Here is an 8,508-nt window from a genome sequence, read left to right as displayed (position 1 = left end):
CCTGGGTACCCTATTTTTTCTACAAGGGTGAATGACAGGTCGCATGATACAGGACGAAGATGCCATGGTGCGATGAGATTATGAATGGGTGTCTTGTGCGTGTCTGAAAGGAGGACATTGATTGCAGAAGCCTCCTCCCTAACTCTGAGAGAGAACGGTAAGGGAATAGATGGCCTGTTTAAAAAGAGTTGTAAATTTGATGCGTCGTTCATGATGGGATTAAAAGGATGGTTGGTCAGAGACACGATCTTGGATGCATACAACAGGTCAACATACTTCCGCTGATGCCCTAGGCACCATTTGTCGCACTCGACATAAAGACTTTCAACAGGGCTAGTGCGGAATGCGCCACATGAGAGGCGAAGGCCAAGATGCAGCACGGGGTCAAGCATTTTGAGTGCTGCCTTTGTAGCCGACCCATACACGACACTGCCGTAGTCGAGCCGAGGCCCCACCAACGCTGTGTACAGGCGCAGCAGGAGTTGTTTGTCGGCCCCATAAGATTGATGTGAGAGGACCTTAAGAATATTCATTGTTTTTAAGCATTTGCATTTGAGCTGTCTGATATGTGGGATGAATGTGTGTTTTTCGTCAAATAAAATACCTAAAAACTTGTGCTCCTTGTTCACAGGAATTGGCACATTCGCAAGAGTGATGTCTGGGTCCGGGTGGACGCCACGCCTCCTGGGGAATAGAACACAAGAGCTCTTTGCGGGATTAAGATTAAAGCCATTCTTGTCAGCCCAGCCGGCAAGTTTCTTGACGCCGAGCTGGACTTGACGTTCGCAGAAGGACAGGTTACACGATTTAAAGGATATCTGCACGTCATCTACATACATGGAATAAGAGATTGTAGGTGGCAGTGCCTTTCCAAGAGAGTTCATTTTTACTATGAAGAGAGTACAGCTCAACACTCCACCTTGCGGCACACCATTTTCTTGCACGTGAACATTTGACCGTGCACGACCAACTCTGACGCGAAAGGTTCTCTCCGACATATAACTACAAAGGATGTTCAACATGTTGCCCGCAACACCGATTGACTTTAGGTCACTGAGGATACCGTACCGCCAAGCGGTGTCATAGGCTTTCTCTATGTCGAAAAACACCGTCAGACAAAATTGTTTATGCACAAAGGCATCCTTTATATGTGTTTCAAGAGCTACGAGTTGATCGTTCGTTGATCGCCCCGCCCTGAAACCTGCCTGGGAGCTCTCGAGAAGACCGTTGTACTCAAGGAAGTACACGAGCCTGCGATTGATCATCTTCTCGAGAAGCTTGCACAGGCAGCTGGTCAGGGCAATGGGTCGATAGCTAGCAGGAGAGGAAGGGTCCTTCCCTTCTTTCAAGAATGCTACAAATATGGCCTCCCTCCAAGACTTTGGCATGTGCCCCGAAAGAAATATCTTGTTGTAAAGGTAAAGGAGGTTTACAAGAGTGTCTGCGTGTAAGTGCTGTATCATTGTTTATGTAATGTTGTCTGGGCCTGGAGCTGAGGATTTACACGTGCTTAGAGCAGCCCTCAGCTCATGTAGTGAAAACAAGGAGTTGTAAGAAGTCTGTGATCTGTTGTTGTCGCGTAGAGACTTCTTTTCACAAGATGCTTTATGTTTCAGGAAAGTGTTTGTGTAGTGTGCAGAGCTTGACACGTGTTGAAAGTTCTGTGCAAGTGTGTTAGCCTGATCTTCTAGTGTGTCCCCAGTCGTGCTGACCAAGGGCAGGCTATGTGTATGTTGTCCTTTAAGTTTACGTATTTGTGTCCATACCTTGCGTGTGTCTGTGTATGAATTTACGGATGTTATGAAGGAGCGCCAACTATCCCGTTTTGCCTCACGGCGCACGCGCTTTCCCAAGGCCTTTGCTCTTTTAAAAGAAATTAAGTTAGCCGACGTGGGGTACCTGCGAAGGACACCCCACGCCTTGTTCTGGGCCTCTCACGCCCGCCTACAGTCCTCGTTCCACCAGGGCCTCCTTGGGTTGCGGGACGCACTGGAGGCCTGCGGCATAGACTTTTCGGCGGCGTCGAGTATGTGTGCCGTGACGAGTTGGGCTGCTTCCTCCACGTGTAGGTGTTTTATGGTTGTGTGGTGTAGTTTAGATGTTTCTGTGAATGTGCTCCAGTTTGTTTTTGATTCATTAAACCTGTTATGGGAAGATGGACTGCATGGGCCTTTACCTATGTACGTTAGGGAAGTGGGGAAATGGTCACTACCATATGGGTCTGTGCCCACACCCCACTCAAGACATGGAAAGAGAACTGCGAGCCAATCGCCAAGTCAAGATGCGAGTATGTATTGTGTCCTACGTTATGGTATGTAGGCTGTTTTTTGTTGAAAAGGCATGCTCCGGAGGATGTAAGAAACTTCTCTATCAGGCGACCTCGGGCATCCGTTCTGGATGAGCCCCAAAGAGAGTTGTGCGCATTAAGGTCGCCTGTTAGTATGTATGGTTTGGGCAGCTGGTCAACCAGTGCCTCGAAATCAGAGCTCAGAAGTGCAAAATCAGGAGGAATGTAAATGGAGCATACCGTTATCAACCTATTAAATATTATCGTACGGATTGCTACAGCCTCGAGGACAGTGTTCAGAGTGACAGGGTGGCAGGCTAAGGATTTCCGGGCAATTATGGCCACACCGCCAGAAGAGAGTGTGCAGCCATCCCTGTCCTTTCTGAAGACCATGTAACTATTCAAGAAATTTGTGTGCTTGGAATTCAAATGTGTTTCCTGAACACACATTACACTTGGCTGATTAGCATGCAGTAGTTCGTATACATCGTCAAGATTTTTAAGAAGGCCTCTACAGTTCCATTGAATTATGTTTTCTCTTCCCATTATTTAGTGTGAGAGCTACTGGAGTGTGTGTGTTTGTTTATGTGTCGTCTTTCGGGGCTGTGACTCTCGCCTTTTTTGGCTTGTCGGGAGGCTTTGGCGTCGGGACGCGTTCCTTGCGCTGCGTTGCAGGCAGGAACGGCCCGACATCCATCTCGTCGTCAGATGTCCGAGGGGTGCCCGAAGGACCGGGCCCCCCGGACTTGGCCCCCCCTCGGGAGCCCTTCGTTTGAGCCGCCACCGCCGAGGGCGTCCGGGGCGCCAGAGGTGGCACGGGCGGTGCGGTGACGGTGGGAGCCGGTGCGGGGCCCGTGGTGTCCATCACCTCGGTACCCTCCAACACACTGGAGGATGGGGAGACAGAGGCGGGAGCGGCACCGGTCCCGACGGAAGATGTTGCCACCACAACCGCTGCTGCCTCAGCAAGCGGCGTGGTGGCGGGTTGGGCTGCCAGAGGCAACCCAGGGGTGGAGGCGGAGAAGGGACCAGGTCAGACTCGCTGAACTGGGTCCCTGTGGAAACCAGACGCCGCTCCGCCCCCCGGCGAGCTGCGTCGGCGTACCTCCCCAGAGGGAAAGAGGCGAACCTGTTCCGCGCCTCTGGGAAAGTGATGTTTTCTGTTACCTTGAGATTGATTATTTTCTTTTCTATTTGGAACTTTTCGCATTTCCTGGAGTAGGCCGCATGTGGGCCCCTGCAGTTTGCACAAGTGAGGATGTCAGAATTACAGTTGTCGGTGGGGTGGTCCTGCGCGGCGCATTTCGCACACGTTGTTTTGCCGCGGCAAGAGGTTGTGCTGTGTCCGAACCGCTGGCACTTGAAGCAGCGGCGCGGGTTTGGAGTGTAAGGACGAATGGAGCATCGAATGAAGCCTGCATTGATATGTTCAGGAAGTAAAGAACGGTTAAAGGTCAGGATAATATGTTTCTTGGGGATTATGTAATCATCCCTGCGCATCGTGATGCGGCGCACAGCTGTGACGCCCTGATCCTTTAAACCTTCAAGCAAGTCGGCATCTGTTTCCGTAAGAAGATCTGCCTCAGAAATCACACCCTGGGAGCTGTTGAGGCTCCGGTGGGGTGTGACCTTGATGTCCAGATCATGGATGCGGGTTTGTTCAAGAAGAGTGCGGGCTTGTTGTTCGGCCTGGAGTTCTACAAGGATTTCTCCCGTCCTAAGCTTTTTAGCTTGATACTTTCCACCTATTGCGTTTTGCAGGAATTTCGAAACCAGGAATACAGACTGGGATGCGACAGGTCTTGCTGAGTCAACTGACTCTATCACAAGGAAACGAGCATAGTTATTTACGGGTGTTGAAAAGACAGTTGTTGGCAGGGGTGGGAATGAGACTTCGGTGCGGCCCCTTTTCAGGGACCGATCACGTTTTGGGGGGGGGGGGGGGGGTTTGAAAATGCCATATAGCATAGTATAAAAGCAGGGAGTCGGGGGTACTTTCTCCTTTGACCTTACCCTGGTAGTCAAAGAGGTCCCGGAGCTCCCTGCCTGGTAGACAGACAGGGAGCCCAGCCGCCGGAGCTTCACCTGGGCTCCGACGGCCACCGTTCGTGGTTTCTAACCCTCCACCTATAAACACATCGCCACGGTTGGATCCAGCTTATGTTTGGGGGTCCGCGGTATCGCCAGTACCATCACCAAGATTGCTCAAGGTGCCCCGTGCGGGGCGAAGACGCAAAGTCTATGTCCCTAAGTCTCTTGTACTCGGTGCCAGAGCGATGTGCAGGAAGCCAAACATTTGTCTTCTGCGTACATGTCTGCGACTCTCTGATATGCACTGCTGTCTCCATTGCAAAAAGTGTTGCACCGACGTGGGAGCAGGCTTCACCTGCACCGGCCATGCAGGTACAGTGCGCTGAACATATGCTTCCATCACTGTCAGCCAGAATTCAAGCTTTCAGTGGAGCTTCTCGCAGCCGCTGGGAGTGGCCAACCTGAAAAATGCACATATTCATGCTTAGGAATAATGAAATGCAACCATACAGTTGCGGTGTTTCTTAAAATGTTTACACAGCCAAAATACCCACGTTTGTTTATTTAATTTTAGCCCATTGTCTGAGCAGTGAAACAATTTTCCCTTCAAGGTGTCTAGCTTTTTTTTTTTGTCTCCTGACCCTAGTGACTGTGGTTTTCGCTATGAAAATAGCAGCGAAATTATAACGCACTCGGCTCTATTTTCAATGCCTACATTTTACCAGAGACGCAAAATGCTGGTTTAGGTAAATGAGCAAAGGAAGGGTATTTTGCATCGTGAACAATGCTCGGCAGAGTCGAGCATTTGCAGCAGTGAGCAGTGCACCGCGCCGTTATGCACAGAGAACGGATGGGTTCACACAAGTGGGTACCGTGTTGACCCTGTTATATCCGGCGGCGCGGAGTGAAATAATTTTAAAATTTAACCTTACCTCGCTCAACACGATGACGCGCTTGGAGGGAAGCCGCATCGCCGTCATGCCGCTCACTCGGCCACTCGTGAAATAATTGTGAGCTTCCAGAGCCTTGTAGGCTTTCATTTCGGCAAGCGACACGTAGTTTGTCGATAGCACCAAATAGTTAACAATGTCCGCATGCGTCGTAACCGGCAGAAGCTCGACGTCCGCCGTCGTGTCAGTCCCGGCGCACAATGTGTACGGGTCAACCCCGTCGCACATGTTGACCTTTTCTTCATAGCGAGCACGCGTCGGACCCACCAGCCCAGCAAAATATGACAGGCAGAACCCCTTCCGCCTGGCCGTTGCCATGATTCAACGCGCGGTAGTTCGTAAATGGCGAAATCAACACAGGCAGACAGCAGAGACTGCGCTACGACGTTCGCACCGCTATGGTGCGCCGCCTTGCAGTACTCCAATATGGCGACGGCTGCTTGCAGACGATGGTGTGACGTCACGTGAAAACTATGTATACTAGGGACCTTAGGCGTAAACACTCTGAGGCGACATTTTCTAGTTTCGTTTTCTAATGCGGCGATCCTAGCTGCCCGGAGCCGCTGCGGGGGCGTGGGTTTCATTTTCCCTCAATCCTTCTCTCTCCACCTCACGGGGCCGCCGCATATAGGCCGGTGTTTACATATGGGCCGGCGGGCCAGCGCGGAAACATTTTTGAATATATTTCCCGACAGACCCAAGGTGCTTCTCCGCTGCGGAGATGACTGTTTTTGTATAATCAAAAAAAAAAAAAGACAGCGGACAACTTCCTATTGCACCTCAATTCGATTGAATCAGCAATTCAGTTCACCATGGAAAGAGAGACAAACACAATTCCTCCTTGTTTTGATGAAGAGACAGGCAAATCAATTCAGCCTTAAAGTGGTAAACCTACCCATACCGAAGCTACCTACAATTTGATTCTTACCACCTAAATTCACACGTCATCTGTATTTTCGGCTCTCGACGAACGTAAAAAGGAAGAAAAAGCCGTCATCGCGGACCCGAAGAGAAACGGCTACACCAGCAACTTTATTTGCCGCGTCAAACGCCGTTTTCACCGATCGAGAAAGTGATTCATGACAAGAGGATGGGAGAGGTGCACTGAGGGCGGCCACCAACCAAGAAATTTCCTCTCCTTCAACGCCGCTAGTCAACAACCCCACACAACCCTCCCCCGGCACCCCCCCCCGTCTCCACCCCCTCCACCGACGACAAATCCGTGCAACAACAAAGACCAAGAAGCGCTACCGCCTTTCCTCTATGGCCACCCCACAAGTGCCACAAGCATGGCGGAAACAATACTACAGTGCCTAGAATAACAATACTTTTCTCTTCTTTCCTCCAAGTCCACAAGCCTCAATGTCGAGAAAGTGGTGCCACCTGCAGATGAAAGACTAACAAAACGGTGTAAATTCGACTAATTCAAGTGACAAGCCATTTCTCAACATTTTCGGCACCAGTGCAAGGGAACACCATGCGCCGGCCACGAACTGAAGAGCAAAGACGTCGAACACGCAAAGTTTACAAGCATTGCTCACACAGCTACGCCCACGTCTCCTGCCCAAACGAATACCACCGACAACAGCAGTGAAGGATATCGTTTCCGGTTCCGAAAACGACTATATGACGTCACCCTGAACCGGCCAGACACGCAGGCTGATGTTTCGTCCCGCCGAAAGCGATTTCGCTAGTGCTGCCGATTTGTGGAAGCTCGCGGCCGGGACAATCAAAATCAATTTTAGTTGTGATTCCGGCCTCGTATCGCTGCAAAAATTTCTGTGAGGCATCTGTACAAACTACTGAAGCCAATTATATCAATTTGTAGGCGTCAAAATTTGGTGTCAGTACTCCTTTAACCTGGAAAAGGTGCTTGGAGCCAACGTGGTCCATGTCGCAGGACACATAGACGATTATTGGGTTTTTGTGCACCGGAATGAAGCATCAATGAAATGTGATGGTATTGTAAGGTGTTCGAACACCACGGTATGGGACTGAAGTTCACCAAAGAACTTCCCGCAGAAGGTAGCTTGCAGTTTCTAGATCTAGCCATACATTTTGCAGAGAACCACACATGCTGGAAGTACAATCCTAGGTCGGCTAAGCCGCTTCTTAATTATGCGTCCGGGTATTCAAAAATAGTAAAAAGGGGCATCGCGATGTCTACCCTCGGATCAGCATTAAAAAAGTCATGCCACCATACTGCGGAAAAATCTTTGGTGATAAGATAAGCCGCCTTCAGGCAGCAGAATTCCCAAACCATATTATAATTTCGGTGTGTCAGACCTTAGTCCAAGAGATTAAGCACGGAAGAAACGAGGTACAGAAGGAAAAAGAAAGGGGAAAAACGAGTCGTCATGCCTTACATGCAGAAGTTGGCACACGGGCTCAAAAAAAAAGTCGGGTCAAGATATGGTGTAGAGGTTATCTTCTCGGCAAAGAACAAATTAGGCAGGCTTTGTTCCATGGTGAACAAGACACGTCCACTTGGTACCAGCCAGAACACGTGCGGTGTCAATCACAAGCGAGCCGATGTGTCTTGCAAATTAGGTGTTGTGTACGGCATTCCGCTGTCCTGCAAAAGAGTGTATGTGGGGCAGACGGGGCGGTGCCTGAATATAAGACTAGGAGAGCACGCAGGGACAATGAAAAACTGCACGTACGCAAATCTGCCAGCACATTGCAAAAAGCGTGAAACGCGTGGATGTGAACCTGTTTTCGCTGATACTGAAGTGCTCTTCGAGCACAGAAATCAGAAGGTTCGGGAGACAGATGAGGCCTTCTACATTAACCTCTATCAAGATGACTGCGTTAGCCAGACTTCCATAACGCTCCACGAAAAGGAAGCAAAGATAGTTGGCCATAGGCTTGCGTGAACTCTCAGTGACTCGGCACGTGCCTCTTTTAAGTTGGACTGTGTGCTTGTTATTTAATCTTTTAGCGTATTACTGTGTGATGTGTCGCTTTAATCGTATGTGGTTCTTCAGCGCATGTACACACTTGTGTGTATATTGCCGCGAACCATGCATTGTGTTTATTTGTGTTTTGCTTTTACCGACCGGCTGCGCCGGTCTGTGTTATCTCTGTGCCAAGGAAAGCGCGTGTTTCATTCTTTCTTTCTGACCCGCATGTGTCATCTGTTCTGATAGGGAGAGCATTCCGATCTAACGTGAACAGCCCAGAACAATCTTCTTGGGTGTACAATGTTCTAGATGTGAATGGACGGTTCGAGAACCACGC

At 49.9% G+C, this 8,508-nt stretch overlaps 1 pseudogene; it reads right to left on the bottom strand.

Moving 5' to 3' along the window:
- Positions 1-4,479: 4,479 nt before the first annotated feature.
- On the bottom strand, positions 4,480-5,586 carry LOC144175758 (uncharacterized; annotated as a pseudogene).
- Positions 5,587-8,508: the final 2,922 nt, after the last annotated feature.

The sequence above is a fragment of the Haemaphysalis longicornis genome, unplaced genomic scaffold (genome assembly GCF_048455015.1).
Source record: "Haemaphysalis longicornis isolate Haplotype H1 unplaced genomic scaffold, Haemaphysalis longicornis Haplotype H1 scaffold_3, whole genome shotgun sequence".
Classification (NCBI taxonomy): Eukaryota; Metazoa; Arthropoda; class Arachnida; order Ixodida; family Ixodidae; genus Haemaphysalis; species Haemaphysalis longicornis.
The sequence above is the reverse complement of the archived record's forward strand: the minus strand, read 5'-3'. Positions and strand labels throughout refer to the sequence as shown.